This window comes from Erinaceus europaeus, chromosome 1 (genome assembly GCF_950295315.1).
Source record: "Erinaceus europaeus chromosome 1, mEriEur2.1, whole genome shotgun sequence".
In the NCBI taxonomy this organism is placed as follows: Eukaryota; Metazoa; Chordata; class Mammalia; order Eulipotyphla; family Erinaceidae; genus Erinaceus; species Erinaceus europaeus.
Window position 1 is genome coordinate 192,389,715 of NC_080162.1, and position 16,056 is coordinate 192,405,770.

The window sequence follows — 16,056 nt, forward strand, 5'->3', positions numbered from 1 at the left end:
GAAAATATGACTTCCTTTACCAGACTGAACGAGTTCCTTAGTTGAGCAGTAAGCAGAGGTAAAGACTCTTCCAGAGAGAGAAATAACACCACAGCCAAGTGGTCTCACTTGAGCTTTCCTGCCAGAAAAACTCTCTGGCTATTCCAGACCTTGACTGGGCTGAGAACAGTACCCCAGGGAAGGTTCACAAGCCCCTGGAGGCAGGAGGTGTGAGAAAGAGATCACTCACACATACCAGCCTGAGGAAACCTCTCAGATTTCTCACTTCACCCAGCAAGAAATGAAGGGTGAGGGGATGCCTCTCCCGGAGAAGTGCTCTCTGTTCTTGTTTCTCTTTCAGTTTCCCTCACACAACCCTTTCTTCTCTGTGGAATATACTCAGGAAGCTCTTTTTCACTTGCCATTGAAAAGAACAGGGACAGAAGCTCCTGTGTTACACACAGACACAGCCAGCAACAACAACAACAAAATGCAAATGTGGTACTAGAAGGCTGGGTCTGGGTCTTCCTAGTGCCACAACCTGTCTGGTAACTTTGCAAGAGCCTTCCGCCCCCCACCTCACCCCCGCTGGGCTCAGCCGCAGGCTAGCTCTGGACAATGAGAAGGAAGCCGGCACAAAGCAAGCAAGAGACTTTGCAACTGGCTGCTTCTCTTCTGCTTTTGTCTCTGGCATGAGAAGAACAAGCCAGGGCTTGCTTATTGTCCCAGGAAGAGGACTGAAGACACTAGGGCCAGAATCATTTCCAGTGGGAGCCTATAGACTTGTAGCAACCGATAAAGTCCTATTGTTTCAGTCTCTTGAGTTTGGGGACAAATTGTTAGTATTTTGAGTTTCCAGTTAACTGATGAATCCAATTGGATTTCCCCCTTTGAGGCCCATTTTTACTTATTGCTCTGCAATTTCACTTAAGAATGGCAGTGCCTGTGAGGTCGGGAATCACTGAAAGAAGAAATAAATAGCCTTTCAGTTATTCTCAGTCCTCCCTCTGTGATCTCCTTTTCCTGAATCTCACATGCAGGATTCTTAAACAAAGGAGGTGCTTAAAGCTGAGAGAGGCAAGCAGCTCCCTGACTTCCTTTGTTCAATGTCCTATTTTTCTTCATAGCCTACAGGCCTACAATAGTTCCCTGAAGAAGTTCCGAGTGACTTCAGTTGACTCTTGAACAACACAGCTTGAAACAAAACCACTGCACTACTGGAGAAACGGCTCAACTAGTAAAGCATCAGGCTCTCCTAGCTGACGTTTCCAGTTCAAGTCCCAGAACCACATGTACTAGGTTCTACTCCTGCTGCCTTCTCTCCTCTCTCTCTGCCTCATGTGAGACTCCTTCTCACTTGTAATCAATAAGATACATCTTTTAAAAATACACTCTCTTTTTTCTACCCATGCAATTTTTTTACTTCTACTTATATGCAGATTTCATTCTACTTTTATGCAAATCTTCTGGTAAACGGACAACAAGAAATTACAGTAGCCTTAAGCACAGTACAGAACTATAAATGTAATTTGTCTTCCTTATGATTGTTTTGCTTTGCTCTGTCTTGTTTTGTGAGTACTCCTTAGATCTAGCGTGCTGTGGAGCAAGAAGTTGAACCTGAGGCCTCTGGACATCCTATGTTCTCCTAACTTGAGCTATCTACCCATTCCCTCTTATGACTTCTTCAATATCGTTTTCTCTTCTCTAGTCTATTTCACTATAAAGGTATAGTACATAATATGTCATACAGAATTTATATTAATTGACTTTGTCACAAGGAAGACTTTTACTGCTACCATAGCTAGATGGAGAAAATCAAAAGTTATACTGAACCTTTGGCTACATGAGTGGTAGCAATGCCCCTAAACCTATTTATCCAAGAGTCATCCACAATTGGTAACTAACGTCTCTCATGGATAGATAGCCTTCTTGACCATCACTGTTTTACCTCAGAACTGCATCCTACTCTTCACCCAGGCAAATTTTTCTTCGCTCATGAGAGATAATAGGAAGTTGCTTCAGAAAGAGATTGACTCGGGTGTAAAACCTTCAAAAGGAGAAGTTAGGTGACCAGTTAGTTTCTCCCATTCTTCCACTTGATCTAGGAAGGCAGAACAATAGTTGGTCCAGTGATAGTGATAACCACTGGGGCAGGAATATTTCAATATTAATGCACCGTTCCACCCCTCTCTTTTCAGTCACCCCTTACTGTCAACTAATTTCTCATGTCTCTCCCCGAAGCATCCCAATAACTCAGTTTGGTCATCTAGATACCCTACTAAGCCCCATGCACTTCCTGGGCCCAGGTTATCTAGATACCCTACTAAGCCCCATGCACTTCCTGGGCCCAGGTTATCTAGATACCCTACTAAGCCCCATGCACTTCCTGGGCCCAGGTTATCTAGATATCCTACTAAGCCCCATGTACTTCCTGGGCCCAGGTTATCTAGATATCCTACTAAGCTCCATGCATCTCCTGGGCCCAGGTTATCTAGATATCCTACTAAGCCCCATGCACTTCCTGGGCCCAGGTTATCTAGATACCCTACTAAGTTCCATGCACTTCCTGGGCCCAGGTTATCTAGATATCCTACTAAGCTCCATGCACTTCCTGGGCCCAGGTTATCTAGATACCCTACTAAGTTCCATGCACTTCCTGGGCCCAGGTTATCTAGATATCCTACTAAGCTCCATGCACTTCCTGGGCCCAGGTTATCTAGATATCCTACTAAGCCCCATGCACTTCCTGGGCCCAGGTTATCTAGATATCCTACTAAGCTCCATGCATCTCCTGGGCCCAAGTTATCTAGATATCCTACTAAGCCCCATGCACTTCCTGGGCCCAGGTTATCTAGATATCCTACTAAGCTCCATGCACTTCCTGGGCCCAGGTTATCTAGATATCCTACTAAGCTCCATGCACTTCCTGGGCCCAGGTTATCTAGATATCCTACTAAGCCCCATGCACTTCCTGGGCCCAGGTTATCTAGATATCCTTCTAAGCCCCATGCACTTCCTGGGCCCAGGTTATCTAGATATCCTACTAAGCCCCATGCACTTCCTGGGCCCAGGTTATCTAGATATCCTACTAAGCCCCATGCACTTCCTGGGCCCAGGTTATCTAGATATCCTACTAAGCCCCATGCACTTCCTGGGCCCAGGTTATCTAGATATCCTACTAAGCTCCATGCACTTCCTGGGCCCAGGTTCAACTGTGTGAGCCAACTATTTCTAGCTGGATTGTATAACCAGATCCCCATACCCTAGTCTCTTTAACAAACAATACCACTGAATTTATATGAAGGTCAAATATCTTAGTCTGGAAACCAAAACCTTCCACCCTTCTATTGTCCCCATGCTTTATTTTTCCTTTGTATATCTCTTTTTTTTTAATATTTATTTATTGCCTCTTGTTGTCCTTGTTGTTTTTATTATTGTAGTTATTATTGTTGTTGTTACTGATGTCATCATTGTTGGATAGAACAGAGAGAAATGGAGACAGGAGAGGAAGACAGAGAGGAGGAGAGAAAGACAGACACCTGCAGACCTGCTTCACCACCTGTGAAGTGACTCCCCTGCAGGTGGGGAGACGGGGGCTCAAACTGGGATCCTTACTACATGCCACATGTGCTTAAACTGCTGCGCTACCGCCCAACTCCCCCCGCTTTGTATACCCAAATCCAGAAGACTGTCCTCTATCTTCCATTTCATAAAATTTTCACTTTGCATCTTGCCCCATTTAATTTACACCATACACCAAGTTGTGTTTTCTTGCTTCAGTTGTATTTTGCTCTTCCCCAAACCCTACTTGTTCTATAAAGGATTTCATCAGAAAAAGAAAAAGAAAAGTCGCTAACGATCTTTGCTCCCATTCTGGAGGGAATTACGTATGACACTCATGCTGCTAGATTTCAGCTTCCTCAATTTCCAGGAACTTTGGCTTATTTGAATAAACTGTTAAATAAGCAGTGTGGTTTATTTCCTCTGCCACACCACTACACACACTACAACAGACACTACTACAACGGAGTATAATGGGAAGTAGTAATGTGAAAGCCAAAGGAATAAGATGAATTCCTTTAAAGGTATAAAGAGAAATTGGGACACAGATTAATTCTGGAGATTTTCAATTCTAAAGTATCTCTGAAGTTGCCTTCTGAGAATTTTGCTCTAGACAAGGCCTAGAGTGGAGAGCTGGGGGTCAGGGGATAGAAGTGAACCAATGCCCTTCCCCTAGGTTAGAAAAAGGAATTATTTCTAGGAAGATAATACCAGTAAGTCCATCTAAGAACTCAGCAAAACAATGTGTGGGATGGCCTTCCAAAGCTAGGGATCCTGGCTGGGCAGAATATCACCCCCACCTGTTTTCCACAAGACTCTGTTTATTCGTTTGTTTGTTTTGCCACCAGAGTTATTGCTGGAAATCAGTGTCTACACAATAATCCCATCATTCCTAGAGGCCACTGCACCCCCTTTTCTTTATTTTTTGATAGATACAGAGAGAAATTGAGAGGGAAATGGAAGACAGAGGAAAAAGAGAGATACATGCAGACCTGCTTCACCAGTGACTCACTCTTGAAGCCTCCCCTACCACCACCACCCCCTACTGCAGGTGCGGACCAGGTCTTGACCCTTGTTCTTTGCACATACATGGTGGCATGTACAGTCTACCAGGTGTGCCACACTCTCATTTTTATTTTGTCTCCAGCCTGACAACTTGAGTACCCTTGCTTAAGTGCCCTGCCTTGTCATTCCATCCAGCTGTGTTCTTATAGAATCCTTCTTTCCTTCGTCTCACCAAAGTTCCTTTCTGTCAGTGATCATAGTTACAATTTACTGAGTTGCTCAGAAATTCTGGAGCCTAAGTAAATTATCTCACTTAATCTTACAATGAAGCAGATGGTGTGAGTTCTTTATTTAACAGGTTTGGAAACTGAAGCTGTAAGAGTTCAAAACTTCCTCAGAGTTATGACTTGAGCTAAGATCTGGAGCCAGATAACCTGGTTTCCACATGTGTGGCTTTCCACTGCTTTGAGCCCTCCTTCATGATGACTTGCCTCATCGAAGTTTGTAAGCAGTATACCTCTGAAATATGAAGGTTCTCTGGGAGGAAAAAAAATGACGGGGGGGGGGGGTGTGTGTGATTCCCTAGCACTTTGGAAAGCCTGGAGTCTGGCACATTAGTGCTAAGTTAATATCTGAAACCATGAGCACCTTGATGACAGCTATCTTTTTCAATATTGGGGAAAAATCTCATTCCAAAAGTGCTTTGTTAAGATATTCTAAAAGCCCTAGAGAATGCCACGGCTTTGTCCAACATTAGCTAGTCAACTGCATTTGTAGGAGAATAAGTGAAAAGTACACCTAAGTATTCAAAGACTTTGGGTAGACTGAGACATCCAAAAATAGAGATAGTGACCTGTCTTTCTCATTAGCCAGACAACCACCTCTGGAACTCCCCGTTTCCACTGATACTGGAAAATTTTTGACTTTGCTAATTCATAAGAATCTAGTCAATTCTAAAACAATTTCAGTCATTTTGGGGTAAATACTCAATTCGCTTTTGCTTTCCATGATTTCACATTTCTCTCCTCCCAAAGGTAAATGATCAAAATTCAGTGGAGCAGGACATTTCTTCTACAAGGCTGCAATTATTTCGGAAAAGAAAAAGTGTCTTGGGGACCGGCGGCGGTGCACCTGGGGCTGAGTACACACATCGCAGTGCACAGGAACTTGGATTGAAGCCCTTGGTCCCCACTTGCAGGGGGGAAAGCTTTGCAAGTGGTGAAGCAGTGCTGCTGGTATCTCTCTGTCTCTCTCCTTCTCTATCTCCCTCTGCCATCTTGATTTCTGGCTGTCTTTATCCAGTAAATAAATAGTTAAAAAAAAGAAAAATGTCTTAAGCTTATAAAAGGACTAACCAAACTGTCTCTAAGACTTTGTGAGAACTATAAAAGTTATCTTCAGGGCAGAGAAAGTACAGAGATTTGGTGGTGTGATGTAAAACAATATCTCAGGAATTATATAATCTTGTTAACTATTATTAAAGAACTAATAAAACTGGGGACCAGGCAGTATCATACAGGGTTAAGCACACATGGTACTAAGTACAAGGATCGCATAAGGATCCCAGTTCAGGCCCCCAGTTCCCCACCTACAGGGGAGTCGCTTCACAGGCGATGAAGCAGGTCTGCAGGTATCTTTCTTTCTCTCCCCCTCTCTGTCTTCCCCTCCTCTCTCCATTTCTCTCTGTCCTATCCAACAACAATAACAGCAATGGCAAAATAACAACAACAAAGGCAAAAAAAATGGGGGAAATAGCCTTCAGGAGCCGTGGATTTGTACTGCAGGCACCGAGCCCCAGCAATAACTCTGAATAAGAAGAAGAAGAAGAAGAAAGAACTAAAAAAATTAAAGATAAAATGAAACATATGCAGTAAATAAAACAACGGTCCTGTAACCACTCTCTGTTTTGGTCTGGATGGAGACAGGTGCAGGCTTGCAGCACCAGGCCGCCCTGCCAGAAGCACACCTCAATCTGTCACCAAATGCAGCCACAGATGGATCTGGGGGCCAGGCTGGACCACAGCCAAGACTTCACTGGTCCTCCGATTCTGGGAATTACTGCAAGGAGACCTTGGATGCAAAGATACCTTTCAAGAGAGGGAATGAATGTAAAAGGGTCTCCCCTCCCAGGGTCTCACTATGATAGGCAGAGTAAAATAATCAGGCAGACTGAGCCAAGCAGAAACTAAAATCAACTTAGACCTTGTTTTGCACCCTCAGCTAGTTAGGGGGCAAATAAGCATCAAGGCTTTGTGACTTAACACAATCCAAATGCATCTGTCACCTAGAGAACAGTCCGACACAAAGAGGACTCCCTATTCTTCATCTCACACTTCTACCATCTCTTAGTAATTGGGGGTTGAGGGAGGAGAGTTGTAAAGGTGTCCCTAGTTCTTAAAAACCTCAGCCCAGAAATGACATGTTTCACTTCCTCTCTCGTTCCACTGACTGTTTTCACCTCCTCCTGTTCCTTCACAGTTGACTGGGTTTCCTGGGGGTGGTTGCAGGACACACATACACACACACACACACACACACACACACACACACACACACACACGAGGGGGGGGGGGCTGCAGTACACCAGACACTCACAGGGAGACCACACTCTGTTCGGCACCAGGGGGAACCTCACAACTGCTTAAGAGCCTGAGATTAGAAGTCAGGTGTTGGTGACAAATCAACTCAGGTTCGAGTCCCAACCCATTTCTAATGTGCTGGGCAACCTTGAGAGAGTCACTTAACTTGTGACTCAGAGGGTTCTATCAAACACACAGGAAGCATTCAGCACAACATGTGGCATGTGTAAAGCGCTTAATAAATGTGGCTATTATGTTCATTAGAGCTTCTAGTCAGATTGTTTATGCCAGAGTAAGGCCCTCAGATCCTGGGACGTTTGCTCCCAGCCATGAGAACCATCAGTGTGAGACCGGCTTGGGGAGAAGAGTGGATGTCCTTGTCTCTTTATCACCCTCCTCTAAACTGCCGCTTCTCAGGGAATTGAAACAGGAATAGACACAGGAAGGGAAGGAGTGTGTGGAGGAGGAGTGTGCAGGGAACGGGAACAGCAGAGGAGAAATAACAAGCTAAGGGACGGAAGGCGATGCGTGGGGTAAGAGGAGGATGGTAGCGGGAGTCTAGACCAAAGCAAGATAGCAAGGAGGACACAGACACTTACACTCCTCCTCACAAGCCCTGTCACAAATGCGTGTCCTAAAGACCATCCTTGCACAAACTGGATTGCATAAGGATTCCGAGAAGTAATATGTATATATATATTATATATATACTTATGATATACATAAATATATATATATATTTCCACCAGGGTTATTGTTGGGGCTCAATCCTGCACTATAACTCCACTGCTCCTGCTAAACTATTTTTTTTTTTTATATATAGGGACAGAGAGAAATTGAGGGGGGAAGAAGGGATGAGAGACAGAGAGAGTCCTGCAGCACTACTTCATCACTGCAGAAGCTTTTCCCCCTGCAAGTGGGGAACAGGAGCTTACACCTCGGTCCTCATGCACAGTAATGTGGGTACTCCACCTGGTACACTGCCCCACAGCCACCAGAAGTGCTATCATCAGTGAACCCGCCTGTTGTGAACTGAAATGTATGCCCCCTTCTAAAATAAATAAATAAAGATAATGTTGGTGACTTGACAAACGGCAACCATAAATACGACCTTATTTGGAGGAAGGGTCTTTCCAGAAACAAGTTAAGATGAGATCATACGGGAGCAGAGTGGCCCTTCAGCCCAATATAATTAGCATCCTTACCAGAAGCAAAGAGAGGCTGGGGAAGTAGTTCCCTTGGATGGCTGCTGGGCCATGTACACAGCCCAGCTTGGAGCCCTTCCCCCACCACACAGGAAGGAAGCTTTGGTGAGGGGGTCTCTTTTCACTGTCTCTATCTGCCTTTCTCTGTCTTGATTTAAAAAAAAAAAAGACACAGAGACAGGAAATGCTGCTGAAGATACAGGGACCACTTGGGATTGTCAATGGCCACCAAAAACTAGGACGGAGACAGGAACAGACTCTGAACTCTCAGGAAGGTACTGACTGTGCTGGCATTTTCATGTTGGTCTCCTGGACTCCAGAACTGTAAGAGAGTCCATTTTCTGATGTTTGAACCCACCCGGCTTTCGGTATTCTTTTTTTTTTTCATAGTAGCCCTGGGAAGCGAACACAACACCTGAGCATTTAACATATACTAGTGCCAACATGTTAGCCACAAAGTGTCGTAAACAAAACAGATTTGTTTCTGGTCTTCACAAAGCTTATAGGCTGGTACTAGAGACACAACACTCATATTAACAGTTCAGAAAGCCAGTGTTCCCTTTGCCCCAATGGTGAAGGCAGAAACAGGGTCTTCGTCACTTTTTTAAATAAGTGTTTCTTTTTTAAATTCTGTTAAATTATTATCTTTATTTATTGAATAGAGACGGCCCGAAATCAAGAGGGAAGGGAGTAACAGAGAGGAAAAGAGAGACAGAGACACACCTGCAGCCCTGCTTCACCACTTGCAAAGTTGTCCCCCTGTAGGTGGGGACTGGGGGCTTGAACCTAGGTCCTTGCACATTGTAACATGTGTTCTCAATTAGGTGTGCCACCACCTACTCCCTCTTAGCCACTTTTTTTTTAAATCTCTGGATTCTAGCAAGGTCCTTGAAAATATGTGACCCTCCAGGAAACTAAGTAACCATGAGGCCAAGGCCTCTAGCCTGTCATACTCAGAGTCAATAACTCCTCCAGAAACCATTAGCAATGGTTATAAGTTTTTAGCAGAGATTCTTTGAGGAGGCAGACACACAAGGTTTAAAAGCACACAGCAAGATTTCCTAAAATCCGCCTTGGGATTCCCACAGGCACACTGAGGTCCATTCTTCAGCGCAGCCGCTCAGAAGGCCTTTCCCCTCTCACCTGCCTTTCTCTGGAGGTTTGTTCTTTAGAACTCTTTTTTTCATGCAAAGAAATTTGACCTCTCTAAGCCTCTCTAAAAAAAGAGTTCTGCTTAGATACTGAGAGAAGACAGGAGCTATTTGATATTTAGACTTCGTGAACTTGTGAATTATAAAATGAATGAACGACCAGTCCCAAGCTTCCTTGAGTCCTTACTTTTTTTTTTTTTTTTTTTTTTTTTTTGCAAATTCAGAGTGATTCTGAATTATTCAAGCACCATAAAGGGGCCTTTCTCCTAGAGCAGGAGATTAACTCCTTCTAGTAAGCCTCCCTCACCATTCAGTTCCTCACACAGGCCCTCAGAGAGGGTAGTTATCTTTGCACCCTCCCCACCCCATTTGGCCCCAGCTCACTCTTGGCAGCCAGAAAGAAGGCCCACAGGCTGGGGATTTTGTTGATGCGTGCTGTTTTAAGTCCCTCCACTTCTCTGAGTCCCACCGTGACCCTACACAAAATGAGAGGATTCTATTAGATCCCTCAGAAAGCCAGGACAAGCTTCAGAATGCAATAAACTTAGGCAGTGGGAAGGATGAGGGAGATCAACCAAACAAGTGGGCCTTGGTGTGGAAATGTGCAAGTTCTGGGCTAGACAGCTTTTAGTGATGGGCTTCGACTCATTAGCATTTCTGTCTAACCACGTGCTTAGCAGATTTATTGAGCAACCAACACATTCAGAAGAGCAAGTGACCTGGGCATTACTTTCTGCACATCTAGTCCACCGAATAACAAGCTGAAAAATCTCAAACTGTGGCAGCCAGGAACCTCTAGAATTGCACATGATGTGATCGGACACACCTCCTCGGTGATCCGGGATTTACTACCCTCCCAACTTTGACACCTAGAATATTGATGTCTTGTCATTATTAATTTATTGGGTATTCCTTGTCACTACTCCACTTGTAATGACTTCACTTGCTATGGAGTGTAATGCCATACCAAAAGTCATTATCACAATAAATAATAAGTTCTCTCTCTCTCTCTCTCCCAGAAGGACCTGGAAGCTATTTTCTAAACATTCAACACATGAAAAAGCACTGTGACATACTTCCTTCTATGGCACCACAGGGGCCCAAACTGTCCATGCAATGATACTGTCCTCTCCACACAGAACTGCCCAGCTCCCAAACATATAAAATGCTTGCCACTCTGTTGTTCAAACAGATTTCTTTTGGGCATGAGCTCCTGCCCCCTTCTTTTACTCTATGATCTACAACAAAGTTATTTCTCATTTGAAGGTGTCTTGATTCCACTTTGACATAGGCAAGTGCTCCCAGGGTCTAAGACTCATGGTAACAATTATACAAGACTTTCATAAATATTATTGTATGATTTGTCACTAATTTATCTTTAAAATGAAATGTGGGGGAGTTGGGCGGTAGTGCAGCGGGTTAAGCGCAAAAACCAGCATAAAGATGCCGGTTCGATCCCCCGGCTCCCCGCCTGCAGGGGAGTCCCTTCACAGGTGGTGAAGATGATCTGCAGGTCTCTGTCTTTCTCTCCCCCTCTCTGTCTTCCCCTCCTCTCTCCATTTCTCTCTGTCCTATCCAATAACAACGCCATCAGTAACAACAACAATAATAACTACAACAATAAATCAACGGCAACAGAAGGGAGTAAATAAATAAATAAATATTTTATTTAAAAAAATGAAATGTGGGGCTAGGTGCTGGCACCTATTTTGGTGCTCAAGGACTAATGGTCAAGACTTCCCAGTTATAGGGAGGAAGCTTCTCTAGAGTTAAAGCAATATTGCAAGTGTGTGTGTGTGTGTGTGTGTGTGTGTGTGTGTGTGTGTGTGTGTGTGTGTGTGTCTCCCTATCTCCCCCCAAGTTCTCTCTGTGCTATCCAGTAAAAGAGAGGAAGAAATAAAAGAAAGAAAGAGAGAGAGATAGAGGAAAGAAGGAAGGAAAGAGGGAAGGGAAGGAAGGAAGGAAGGAAGGAAGGAAGGAAGGAAGGAAGGAAGGAAGGAAGGAAGGGGGAAAGGAAAAGATGGCTGCTGGAAGAGGTGAAATCTGTGGATTCATTGTGCCGCACTAACTCCAAATAATAACCCTCGTGGCACTGAAATAGAATAAAGTAAAATAGCGGAATATTAATAAGCACATTTGACATGGATCCTTAAGTCCTTGTTAAAGACATGACTGTGTTTATGAATTGTTCAAGGTGTTTATTATCAAAGAACTGCATTCACAGATTCTTCATAATATCCTGCTCCCTAGGCATCACTGCAATCTTGCCAAAAGACATATGTCTAATCAATATCTCTATGTTCTTGATTTTTGTTTTTTTTCTTTAATTGCCACCAGGGTTATTGCTGGGGCCCAGTGCCAGCACTACAAATCCATGATTCCCAACAGCTTTTTTTTCTTTTTTTTTTTTTCCTTTTCTTTCTAATTATTTTCAAGATAAGTCTTGATATCTAGTAAGTCATGAGATTTCACATGAGGATGTTTTTGCCTGACATCTGAAATATCTTGATGACGAGCAGAAAGATGAAAAGTGGAGCATGTAGTTGTCGTACTCCTCACAAACAGTGGGCATTTGCTGTGCGCAGCTTAGCTTTCTTCTTTTTTCTTTACGTTTTAATATTTTTAATTGATTTAACTATGAACGACAAGTCCATAGGACAAGAGGGGTACAACTCCACACAGTTCCCGCCACCAGATATCCACATCCCCTCCCTCTCGTTGGAAACTTTCCTGTGATCCTTTATCCCTTAGGGAGTATGGGCCCAGGATCATTACGGGGTGCAGAAGGCGGAAGGTCTGGCCTCTATAACTGCTTCTCTGATGGACAAGTCCATCTTTTTAGTGGTACAAATGGGTATGAGAGAGAAACACATCAGTGCTATGGGAGTATATATAAACAACAATAACAAAAAAAATGGGAAATTGCTGTGTTGTTGGCACTTCTAGAACTTGTCTGAGAGATCTCAACAGCAAAAGAGAGCTACTCTTGAAATGAACCAAATGATGACCTTAATTTACGAAGGATCTGGCAATATAGGACAAAGCAGAAGTAGCATGCATATGTAATTTTGAGTTACGTACTCAAGGCAATTTACTTCCTAATTTCTCAATCCCAGTTTTGACATTATGATTAGCCTTCTTTGTACTTATCCCAAATCCCAACAGCAAATGCCTAATATCTACCAAATTATATTATTATTATTATTATTATTATTATTACTCCATCTGGTATGCACACACATTTGCATATGTGTAAAAACACAACCTAGTACAAGGCAGTTAATAATCTATTGTAAAGTACAGGATTATTTTTTATTTTATTTATTTACTGGGTAGTAACAGAGAAATTAAGAGGGGGGATAGAGAGGGAGAGAGACAGAGAAACACCTGCAGCCCTGCTTCACCACTCGTGAAGATTTCCCCCTGCAGGTGAAGACCAGGGTCTTGAACCTGGGTCCTTGCACACTAAAATGTGTGCGCTCAAACAGGTGCACCACCGCCTGGCCCCTAGGTACAGGATTCTTATCACTGTACACTATTGATGGTTTTTGTCAGAAAGACAAAACAAGATATTGTTGGCCTCACTCTTGGCCATGACAATGTGATCCAAACAGCCTGCCATGCTCATCTCCTTCCTCCGCTCTTTGCCCAGTTGGGATAGGCATAAGATGACAGTAATCTGAGGAAAACTCAACATAGGTTATTTATTATGACAGTTTACTTAAGACTGGCCCCATGACCTGTATCTACTACTAAGCTGACAGGCCCTCTGAGGGACACTATTATAGCAGCTGCTGATTTCTAAAAAATTCTACTGAATGCTAGTGAAAACCCATGTTAAAAAAAAAAATGTACTTGTTCTGCTTCCCCATTATCTCCTCCTCTCTTGTGACATTCATTTTGAGTTCTGCCTACTTCTTCACAGAAAAGGTTTTTAGAACTTCTTTAGTAAGCCTACATTACCCAGTGAGAAACACTTCAGAAAATGAAAATGACATCTGCTTCTATGAAATCAAGTTCTCACGGTTTGACTTAGTATTTGAAATGTGGCTTAATGCGTATGGAAAGAAAACCAAATGTACCTGGAAGATATCATTGTCTCCTCACATCTACCGAGTTAAATGCACCACACAGAACAGAATTGTCATTATATTGATTGTGTTTTCCAAACATTAAGTGACAAACATCTGGAAGTTTTACTACAAACTCCACATGGGATAAACTTAGTGTCCAAGGCTCCCAGTAAAGAGTTAAACATTTTTTTTAAAAAAGTTTTTATTATCTTTATTTTATTTTATTTACTTATTAGATAGAAACAGCCAGAAATTGAGAGGAAGGGGAAGACAGAGAGGGAGAAAGTTAGAGAGAGAGAGACACCTGTAGTTTGGCTTCACCTCTTGTGAAGCTTTCCCCCTACAGGTGGGGACTGAGGGCTTGAACCAGGGTCCTTGAGCACTGTAACGTGAGTTCAACCAGGTGAGCCACAACCTGGCCCCAGAGCTAAACATGTGATAAAAAAAAAAAAAAAAAAAACTCCCTAGGGGACTTGGCGGTGGCGCACCTGGCTGAGTGCACATGTTACAGTGCTCAAGGACCCAGGTTCAAGCCCCCAGTCCCCACCTGCAAGGGGAAAGCTTCACGAGTGGTGAAGCAGGGCTGCAGGTGTCTTTCTGTTTCCCTCTCTAAGTCCGCCTCCCTTCTCAATTTCTCTCTGTCTCTATCCAATAATAAATAAATAAAATATTATTATCACTTTTTGATGAATTAGGAAACTTAATGAATTAAGTTTAACTTTTTTCTTTCTTTCTTTTCTTTCTTTCTTTTTTTTTTTTGTTTTTGTTTTTCCTTTCCTTTTCTGTTATTAGATTGAGGCAGGGTGATAAGAGAGACCAAGCTTCCTTCACAATGTGGTAGGGGCTGAGCTTGAACTTGGGTCATGCATATAACAATGCAGCACACTATCCAAATTAAAAAAAAAAAAAAAAAAAAAAAAAGGAGACCAGCAGTAGTGCAGTGGGTTAGGCACAGAGTTCAAGGACCGGCTTAAGGATCCCAGTTCAAGCCCCTGGCTCCCCACCTGTAGGGTCCCTTCACAGGCAGTGAAGCAGGTGTGCAGGTGTCTATCTATCTCTCCCCCTCTCTGTCTTCCCCTCCTCTCTCTATTTCTCTCTGTCGTATCCAACAACAATGACATCAACAACAACAACAATAAAACAACAAGCAAAACAAAAGGGAATATATATATATATATATATATATATATATATATATATATATATTGCTTCCAGAGTTACTACTGGGACTCACTGTGCCAGCTCTACAAATTCACTGCTTCTGGCAGCCATTTTCCCCATTTTTATTGGATAGGACAGAGAGAAATTGAGAGGAGGGGAAGACAGGGAGAGAGAGACCTGCAGACCTGTTTCACCACTGGTGAGGAGACCCCCCTGCAGGTGGGAAACCAGGGACTTGAACAGGAATCCTTGAGCAAGCCCTTGCACTTCATACTATGTGTTTAGCCCAATGTGACTCTGTCCAACACTCTCCAAGTAAACTATTTCACCAGCCCATTATGTTCATTTTTAAAGAAACAGTTCTAGACCCTTATTTGCACATATTAATAATGATAGCCATAGATTTGTCATAACAATCTTCCTGAGAAAGCACAATATAAGACCATCCCAAACTCAGCAAAAAGCCGAAAACACCATCTGTTGCTATGTTGAAATATTTGACTGGGAGAGAGAAGAGGAGGCTGACAAATTGGAAAGCACTCCTAGACAGAAAAATATACTTGGAAGCCTCTGCCCAGGAGCCCAGAGGAGAAAAAGGGACCTCATGAATGCCTGACTGAATGCATTGGATTATCACATATATATATATATATATATATATATATATATATATATATATATATATATATATATTTCTTAAATACGTGAAAAGTATGCAAAAGACTATTTTACGTGACTTTATTGAAGCAAGACAGATTAAACAACTATGTCTAAGAAATTTTAGATACGGACTATTTAATACCCTTCTGAAAGAATTTCTCTCCTGAAACTCACACAGCCATTAGTTGATGGTTGTTTATTTGCCAAATTATCATTAAATTGAAAGTAAATTTAAACCAGATTCTGAAACAACATACAGCTTCCAGTTGCCCCTACCACACCAGAATTTGACTCTACCTGGGAAGTCCTAAAAGAATAAGATTTTCCTAGGAATTTACAAAGAAAAAGGAAGTAAATTAACACAGTGTGGCAAAATTCAGCACCGTTATTATCTGGAAGCGTTTTGGATATCAACCCTGACTGTTGCTTAGCACCAAATATCTCTTCAAAAGGTCCTGTTGATGAGCATAAAGTGACTTCAGGAGTGAAGGACTGACTTCCCAGACATGGCAGGTACACTGGAGTGTGTGTGATTAGACCATCTGGCTTGCAATAAAGGAAGCAGAACACAACAGAACAAAAGTGGGGGTCTTGCGGTGGGACAGAAAACAACTATTCCAGCCTCAACTGCAAATCCCTCTGCATTGTCCCCAGCGGCTTCAAGTCGGCCTACAAGGAGGCC